General features: G+C 37.1%; 1 pseudogene; it reads right to left on the bottom strand.

The window, feature by feature from the left end:
* Positions 1 to 1,101: 1,101 nt before the first annotated feature.
* LOC114045167 lies at positions 1,102 to 1,896 on the bottom strand (annotated as a pseudogene).
* Positions 1,897 to 9,996: the final 8,100 nt, after the last annotated feature.

Here is a 9,996-nt window from a genome sequence, read left to right as displayed (position 1 = left end):
GAGTAGCAATGCTAGGAATAAATACTCGGGTTGTTCTTTTTCTTTTTAAACAAAAAAAATACAACTGCTGGGGTAGGGGGATGGGGGAACCACACACACACACACACACAAGCATTTGCTAGAAATTGTTTCACAAAACAGTAAGCCTTACAATAAAACTCTTGAATTTGGCATTTTCCTGTACTTTTATTTATTCTAAAAATCTCAATCAAGACCCATAAGGCAATAGTATTCCTACACAACATTCAAAGAGCCTGGTGCTAAAAAGACAACATGCTGCTACTAACATAATAGGATCTATGGCTACCTGAGTTTGCAGTGTTCATGAGAAGATGTTGAACATCTAGAGGGACTGGATTGCTAAGGAAATATTTCGCTTCGTAAATTTGCAAGCCTGGAAGGTGGATAGGCATTTGATTTGGCAAGAACATCATCTTCTACTTTGGCTGCCTAGCTAGCTGAGTAATTTTTTTTTCTATTGATTAGGATGCCATTTTCAATAAGCTTTTAAGGCAATGCTAAGAACAGAGAGACAAAAATCAGGGGAAATTAATCAATCAAAAACATTAAAAAAAAACCAAAACTATTTCCATACTAGTCATATAAGAAGCAGGCCAAAAACAAAAAAACCCTACAAAAAAAAGTGAAAATAGTATGCTTTGATCTGCATTCAGATTTCAGTTCTTTCTCTGTGGATAGCATTTTCCATTGTGAGTCCTTTGGAATCGTCTTGGATCATTGTATTGCTGAAAATAGCTAAATCATTCATAGTTGGTCACGTGAATGATATCGCTGTTACCATGTACAGTGTTCTTCTGGTTCTACCCATTTCACTTTGCATCAGTTCCTGTAAGTCTTTCCAGGTAAAACACATTTTTTAAAGTGTCTATTCTACTTCAGGGCTATGCCTGGGATCTGACTATAAAGTAGTAAGACTGATCCTTAAGCCTTATGAGGATGCTTCTCATTACCTTATAGACAAAACCTGTGCAAGTCAGGAGTGATGTTGGACCCATTCAGGGAGGAATGCCTGCCTGGAAGGTGTGAGTTTAATACAAAGCATAATTATGGAAACAAGTTCAAATGTTTTAAATATAAATGTCAGCAGTATGGGCTGATGTTGCAGTTACTGCTAGAAGAGTCTGAACTATCAAAAGATGAAGAATTTTTCCTTTTTTTCTTCTTTTTCTCTTCTTTGTGATGTTTTCCTTTTTTTATTTTGCTTTTTCCCCCTCCCTTTACTTTCTCTTGGGATTTCTGTTTCTTCTGTTTTGAAGTGTCTTTAGTGGAATTAGATGAGTAAGATCTTTTCTTTTTCAATTTAATTTTCTCTTTACTTTTTCTTCTTTCCTATTTGTATCAAAAATATTTGCCACAGTCATGAAAGCTATCTATCTAGCCCTGAGTCCAAATTGAAAAGGAATCTCTAGAGGTGGTGAGGTCACCCAAACATTCCTATTTGTGGATAACATTGGATGATTGCTTTAGGTATTTTCTCAGGCAAAGCCTGCTACTTATTTACTTCCTCATTCCCTTCCTCACTGCCTTCACTACTAGCTTGGATGACATCTAGAATTCTGTTTCTTTTGGGGTCCACCCATGGAAAATTATGACATTCAAAAGTTAGGTGGCCAAGATAGCCCCATGCAGCCTTGACAGTGTTCTTGTTGCCCTGTGGCAGGATTATGGCACACCGAGCTACCTTTCATGCTGCCACTTCTATTGCCCCAGGAATGTCTTCTATTCATTTTCTTAATGCTTATATGTTACTCTTTTATTTCTTTTTGTTTTTGCCACTCACATTCCCTCCTTTCTTCTCCAAATCTTCATTCCCCCCCCACCAAAACTGCACAATACCTCACTTGTAACAACTGTAGCCAACCAAAACAAGCCCATACATTGACCTTATTTGAAAATATATGTCTTATTCTTTGCCCATAGTCCAATTTCTCTTTGTCAGAAGGTAGGTAGCATGCTTCATTAGTCTTCTGGAGTTATGGTTGGTCATTGCATTAATGATAATGCATATCTTTCACAGTTGTTTTTCTTTACAATTTTGCATTCATTATGTAAATTATTCTCTTGGTTTTGCTGACTTCATTCTGCATCTGTTCATCTAAATCTTCCCATGTTTCTCTACATCTGTCCCTTTCTTAATTTTTTGTGGTATAATTATATTCCATTATATTCACATACCGTGGTATGTTCAGCCATTTCTCAATTGATAAATTCCCCCTTAGTTTCCAGTTCTTTGATACAACAAAATGGACCAGCATTCCACTAATAATTTTATATTCCAAAGAGCTTAAAAAAAAAAAAGGAGGGATAGAACCCACATATACAAAGTATTCATAGCAAAGTCATAGTTAAGTGATTTTTTGGAAGCATAGTTCCAAATTACTTTCCAGAATGTTTAGATTAATTCATGTCTTTACCAACAGGTTATCAGTGTGCCTGTGTACCACATACCTTTCTACAAGTATTATTTCCCCTTTTTATCATCTTTGCTAATCTAATGGGTCGGAGATGCTCATAACATTGTTGATAGTTTTCTCCTTCCCTGCTCTTCTAATTTATTTGTGATATGACCATTTATATCAAGGTTCTGTATTCATTTGGAGATTATTTTGATATATGACATGAAATGTTGATCTAAACCCAATTTCTGTTATGTTGCTTTTCAATTGTCCTTCATGTGAGACTAGTGAGTCCTTACCCTAGAACTAGCATACTTCATTTTATTGCTCTTGGCTTTATTGCATTTCACAGATACTGAGTTTTTTACAAATGAAAGGTTTGTGGCAACTTTGCTTTAAGCAAGTTTATTGGTACCATTTTTCCAACAGCACGTGCTCACATTCTGTCTCTATGTCACATTTTGGTAATTCTCACAATATTTCAAACTTTCTCATTATTATATGGTATGGTGATCTGTGCTCAGTGATTTTTGGTGTTACTATTGTAATTGTTTTGGGGCCCCACAGACCACTCCCATATAAGACTAATTGATAAATGTTGCGTGTGTTCTGACTTCTCTAGCAACTGGCAATTACTTCTCTCTCTTTCTTCCCAACTTCCTATTCCCTAAGATACAACAATATTGAAATTAGGCTAATTAATAATCCTACAATGAACTCTAAGTGTTCAAGTGAAAGAAAGAGTCAGTCAAAATGAGACAAACTTCATTGTTGTCTTATTTTAAGAAATTGCCTTCAGCAACCATCCTGATCACTCAGCAGCCACCAACACTGAGGCACCAATCCTCCACCAGAAAAAAAAGGTTACAGCTCTTTGAACGTTTGGATGATAATAAGCAATTTTAGCAATGAAGTATTTTTAAAATTAAGGTATGTTCATATTTTAAAGATAATATTGCTGCACTCTTAACAGACTACAGTATAGTGTAAACATAGCTTATATGTACTGGGAAACCAAAAAAATTGTTTGACTCAATTTATTGCAATATTTGCTTTATTTTAGTGGTCTGTAACTGAACCTGTAATATCTCCGAGGTATGCCTATAGTTGAGGGCTTGAGGTTTCTACTGTTTGTTTGCCTTTGTATGTCAACAAGCATTTCAACAAATCAGTAAGGACTTATACTATGTGCCAATCATCATTCTCTTGCTGCTGAGTTTTGTTGATAATATACTGAAAGGCTGTTAATGTGGTCTTATTTTATATCCTGTTACTTTGCTGAAGTTTTAAACTGTTTCAAATAAGTTTTAGTTGATTCTCTAAGGATCTCTAAGTGAATATTACATTATCTGTAAAAAGTGATCACTTGATTTATTCTTGACACAATGTTTATTTCTTCAATTTCTTTTTCTCATATTTTTTGCTACAGCTAACACTTTCAGAACTATCTCAAACAATAGTGTTGATAAAAGACATTCCTTATTGAAAAGACCTTTAATTTCTCTCCTTTAATGTAATGCTATCTCTTGGATTTATGTAGATACTATTTATCAAATTAAGAAAAGGTTCATTCATATATTTTTAGCATTTTAAATAGAGTTGGGTGTGTATTTTGTCAAAAGCTTTTTTTTGTTTCTAATGACATAATCTTGATGTTTTTATTGTTGTTGTATTGTATCATTGTTGTTATTGTTTTGCTGATGTTGAACCAACCTGACACTCCTGGTATAAATCCAAATTGGTCATAGTATATAATTTTTTTTTAATATTATCAACAAGCATTTATTAAACACTTACTAGGGGCTGGGCACTCTGGTAAGTGCAAAGGATACAAAGAATGGTGGAAAAACGCAATCCCTGCCCTCAAGGAGCTCACAATCTAATGGAGAAGACAACAAGCAAACAAATACGTACCAACAAGCTATAAATAGGAAGTAATTAACAGAAAAAAGGCACTAGAATGAAGAGGAATTGGGAAAGGCTTCCTGTAGAAGATGTGGAGTGTCATGTGTGAGGGACAGCAAGAGGGCCAGCATCACTGAATTATAGAGTACCCAGAGAGGAGTAAAGTGTAAGGTGACTGGAAGGATGGAAGGAGCCAGGTTGTGAATGACTTTAAAAGCCAAACAGGATTTGATATATGATCCTGTGGCTAATAAGAAGCCACTAGAGATGATCTCATAAGGGAGTGATGTTGTCAGACCTGTGCTTTGGACAGAACATCTCTTTTGGGGTTTACCCAGGAAAAATTATGGCATTCAAAAGTCAAATGTTCTTGTTGTCCTTTGGCTAAGACCTATAACTTTCTCTCTTGGTTGAGCTCACTCCCAATGGAAGATTTCCTTTGCTTTGCATTGCCTAGGATATAGTCTCCTATGTATACCTTCTCTCAATGAAGCTGTCCTTGATAACCTGAGTTAAATGGAGGTTCTGGGAGGAGCCACAGGGGCAGAGAGAACTTCACTTCCAATGGGTGTATTCTGGCCCTAGTGTGAACTTCCAGAATGAAACCACTTCTGGGGAAGAGAAAGTACAGAATGCACCTAGAGAGGAGTGAGATTTGTGTGGGGTTCTCATGAACTTAACTCCCACGAACTTAACTCCCTTTAGTCCTGAAGCAACCTTTCCTTTGTATGTTGAGTTTGTCCTCAGTGTCCCTCTCTCTCTCTGTTTCTCTGGATGTCTTTCTCTATCTTTTTCTGTCTCTGTCTGTCTCTCCATCTGTCTCTCTTTTGGAGAAAGAGAGTATGGAGAAAGAGAGAGAGTGACACAGAGAAAAAGAGAGAGACATAGAGAGGCAGAGAGACAGAGGCAGAGAAAGGCAGAAGTGGGGGAGGGAGAGAGAGTTCTCTCCTCCCCCTTGAAGGTCAATTCTCTATCAGTCTTTGGCCACTAGATTCAGTCACCACATGACTATATGTTGTCTCTTTGCTAATATTTTAATATTTTTTTTGTGTTGAAATTCACTACAGATATTGGTCTATAGTTTTATTTTTTTGCTTCATCTCTCCCTAGTTTAAGTATCAAGACCATATTTGTATCATCAAAGGAATTTTTTAGGAGCCCAGTTTTCCTCTTTGTAATTTCCACCTGTTATTCCTAATTATGTCTTCAGGGGTCAAACAGAGAAAGTCTAATTGGTGTTCCCAAGTGCTCCGAAGGGGCCAGTCCCTGGGTCACAACCCTGCAACCAAGGAATCCTTTGTAAAGTGAAGAGTCCCTCTTCTATTCATTTTTATATATCAGATTTACTTAAAGTGAGGTAATAGGATTATAGATTTAGAGCAGGAAAGAACCTTAGAAGCCATCTCATCTATATCTCCTCATTTTTATAGATGAGGAAATTGAGGCCATAGAGGTTAAATGACTTACACAAAGTTACATGCCAGGACACAAACCGACTCAAACCTTTGTCGGTGCTCAGCCTTTTATTTTTCTTTTTCAAATTTAAAATCATGAGTTAGAAGATCTACTTGTCTCGGAACTGGGAGGGCTGAAATGCAACTAAGGTGGGTGTGGGAAATCAATTGGAAAGTAGGAAATCGATTTGCTGTTTGCATATGTGGTTGTGTATGTGTGTGTGTGATGGAACAGGGAAGGAATTTGTCATACTAATGGATGTCAAGGATATTAGGAAATGCAGAACTGGGCTGAGAGGGACATGAAAGAAAACATTCTCTGGGCTTTAGCAGTCAGGGAAGGCAAGCTTTCCTGACTATACCAGATTGAGAAGAATTGTGACATTTAGTCCGAAGAGTTAAACTAGCTGAATATTCCCGGGTATTTGTTTTTTTCTTTTTTTTTTTAAAGAACTATTACAATAAAATCCATTGTGGCAGATTCTCCGCATGAGTGGCAGCAGCTTGTTGGTTGGGGAGTGAATCTAAAATGTTTCATTTGTCATGTTGATGGGCCATTGTTTAAAGCTGCTGTGATAAAATGAAAAAGAATTCTCTCTCTCTCATCAGTAAGAGACCAGCTCTAAGGATAATGTTTGTTTTCCTGACAGTCTTCAAGAAAGATTTCTCCCCTAATTCTTCGACACAAAGATTGTTGGAAACACTGGCAGGGTGCAGAATAAGGGGAGAGGATTCTAATTGTTGGGTTGGTCTTGGTTGCTGACCCTTCAAAACTTTCTCGAATGACCAAATTTCCGTCAGTAAAATTGCTGAGTGGGGATTTTCCAGATGTTTACAGACTGTCTTTAACTTAGTCATCTTTTCTTTTGGCTCATTTCATGGGCTTCAAGATTCTCGTCCTCTACTTCTCTCTATTTCTTCCCCCACCTCCTCCACCGAAAGCTTAATTTAAAATCTTGAAAGAAATTAGTAAAAAAAAAAAAAAGCAATGCCCTACATTATTCCTAGGTTTGAGTGAATAGAGAATAGGAGATGAATATACTAAAAATGGAGTTAAGTGTAAAGAGATAGCATGTAATTATTTTTATGCTTACCTCAGGCTAGAATAATTAATAATAGCTAGCATGTATATAGCATATTGCAAATCCTGTTTTATTTTAGCTTCACAACAACCTTAGGAGGTAGGGGCTATTATTATCTTCATTTTACTAATGAGGAAATAGTCGGTTTCTGAGGCCACATTTGAACTCAGGTCTTCTGACTCCAGGTCCAGCACTGTAATCCACTCTGCCTCCTAGAATGAGAGCAAGTCAAGAGAGAGGAAATAGGCTCACAAAATTCCAGAATTGAAAGAGACCTCAGAGCCATTTATCCAACCCATTTCCAAACAAGAGTTCCTGATGTGGACATTCAGCCTTTGAAGATCTTCAGTGGGGGTGAGCACACTATCTCATTCTACTGTTACATAATAGCACTAATAGTCTTTGTTGCATCAAGCCTAAATGGTAGAATGCTAGAGCTGACCTATCAGATTGGCCAACATGACAAAACAGGAAAATGAAAAATGTTGGAGAATATGTGGGAAAATTGGAACACTAATGAATTGTTGGTGGAGTTGTGAAATGATTCAACCATTTTGGAGAGCAATTTGAACTATGCTGAAAGGGCTATAAAAATGTGCATGCCCTTTGACCCAGCAATAGCACTTCTAAGGCTGTATCCCAGAGAGATCATACAAATGGGAAAAAGACCCACATGTACAAAATATTTATAGCAGCTCTTTTTGTGGTAGCACAGAATTGGAAATTGAGGGAATGCCCATCAATTGGGGAATGGCTGAACAAGTTGTGGTATATGAATGTAATGGAATAATACTATTGTGCTATAAGAAATGAAGAGCAGGCAGATGTCAGAAAAACCTGGAAAGACTTTTATGGTCTGATGCTGAGTGAAGTGAGCAGAACCAGGAGAATGTTGTACACAGTAACAGCCACATTGTGCAATGACTAACATTGATAGACTTAGCCCTTCTCAGCAAAGGATCCAAGACATCTACAAAGGTCTCATGATGGAAAATACTATCCACATCCAAAGAAAGAACTATGGAGTTTGAATGCAGATCGAAGCATAATATTTGCTATTTTTTCTTCTGTTTTGTTTTGTTTCCTCTTTCCAATGGTTCCTCCTATTGGTTCTAATTCTTCCTTACAACATCACTAATGTGAAAATATGTTTAATAGGAATGTATATGTATAGCCTATATCAGATTGCAGGCCGCCTTGGGGAGGAAGGGGGAGAAAAATTTAAAACTCAAAAGCTTATGGAAGTGATTGTTGATAAATCAAAATAAATTAATAAAAAAAAGAATGCTAGAGCTGGAAGATACTTTAAAAACCATTTTATAGATAGGGAAACTGAGGCCCAAACATGAGAGATGACTTGCCTGGGATCTGTGGAGGATAATTTAAAATAACAGGAAATACAATTTGAACTATATCTTTATTAGCAAAACATGCATAATCAATGGTCAGTCCAAACACTCGTTTATTATACCAGTTTTGCTAATACATTGTATAGCTCAGATTGTATTTCCTCAATTATTATAAACTATCCACCCCAGTTTTTGGTGAGGCAAGCCAGGTTGAGCTAGAACTCCAACGACCAGGATGACAGCCTTTCAGAAAAACTCTCTAGAGCACTCCAATTAATCTTTCACTGGGGAACTTTTTCCTGGAAGACTGCCCTTGGAGGTTGGATTCTCCTTTATTTTAAATTCTTCTGGCAAGAGTAAGGTTTGCCCCTACACTGCTGGGGAAGGTTTACCCCAACATTGCTTTACCCTGAAGGTTGGGGAAGGTTACTTCCTTTAAGGAAATGATGGATTCCGGTAATAATAAAATATTGAAGGATTCCCCTTGGATATAATTTCTTTTGGCACGAGAGCAGAGCAAGAGCACACTATTAAATTGACACCGACTTAGGGAAATTCTTATTGGCCTGGAACGTCCTGTATGAGAATGGCTAAAGTAGAACTTTCAAAGCTTTATAGAGGAGAATTAATTGCTTAGGTAAACTAGAAGCTAGGTCACCAAAGAATATTATCATGCATTTGTAAGCTCTTAGGAACCCAAAAGGGGTAAGAGTTTGCAGTTAATTGGGGTTGTGTAAAATTTTGTGCTAAATTGCAAAGGAGAAATTCTATGGATAAAGATGAATTATTCAGATAGTTTGGAATATGATTAGGAAATACAGTACTCTGTGCCTGAAATATCATTTGGGGGTTGGGGGGCATATTCCATTTAGAACCTCCTCAAAGGGAGTGGGAATGTGAGGCTGCCACTTGGAACCTCTCCCTATCTTTCACTGGGGGTTAAAACAGAGAAGCCTTGGAGAAAGAGAGGGTGGGGCTAGGTCACGAACACGAGAGGAATTTATTTGGCACTTTGGGTGATTTTTGAATGAAAATAAATAGAAAATTTATTGAAAGGAGAAAGTGCTACTGTGAACTTTTGGAAATGACCTAATTGTTAACTCTAGGCTTTAAATTTTTTTTATTCATTAATTTATTTTTTTAATTTTTTTTAAATTCTTAACATGTGTTTTTAAAACTTTGGGTTACAAATTTTCTCCCTTCCTCCCTCCCCACCCACCCTCATTGAAAAGGCAAGCATCTCGATACAGGTTATAGATGTGTAGTCATGCAAAACACTTCCATAGTAGTCATATTGTGAAAAACTAAGTATATTTCCCAGCATCCTATCCTACCCCCCATTTATTCTATTCTGTCTTTTGACCCTGTCCCTCCTCAGAAGTGTTTGCTTTTGATTATCCCCTCCCCCAATCTGCCCTCCCCTCTATCAACTCCCTGCTCTCTTGTCCCCTTCCCCCCTTATTTTCCTGTAGAGTAAGATAGATTTCCATACCCCATTGTGTATGTTATTCCCTCCTTAAGCCAAATCCTATGAGAATAAGATTCACTCATTCCCTCTCACTTTCTCCCATTTCCCCTCCACTTTAAAAGCCTTTTCTTGTCTGTTTCATGTGAGATAATTTACCCCATTCTACCTCTCCCTTTCTCCTTCTCCCAGTATAATCCTCTCTCACTCCTTAATTTTATTTTCCAGATATTATCCCTTCATCTTCAACTCACCCTATGCCCTCTATCTATCTATCTATCTATCTATCTATCTATCTATCTATCTATCTATCTATCTATCTAT

This window comes from Vombatus ursinus, unplaced genomic scaffold (genome assembly GCF_900497805.2).
Source record: "Vombatus ursinus unplaced genomic scaffold, bare-nosed wombat genome assembly UNPS02014778.1, whole genome shotgun sequence".
Lineage (NCBI taxonomy): Eukaryota > Metazoa > Chordata > Mammalia > Diprotodontia > Vombatidae > Vombatus > Vombatus ursinus.
This window is presented reverse-complemented; position numbering and strand designations above follow the sequence as displayed.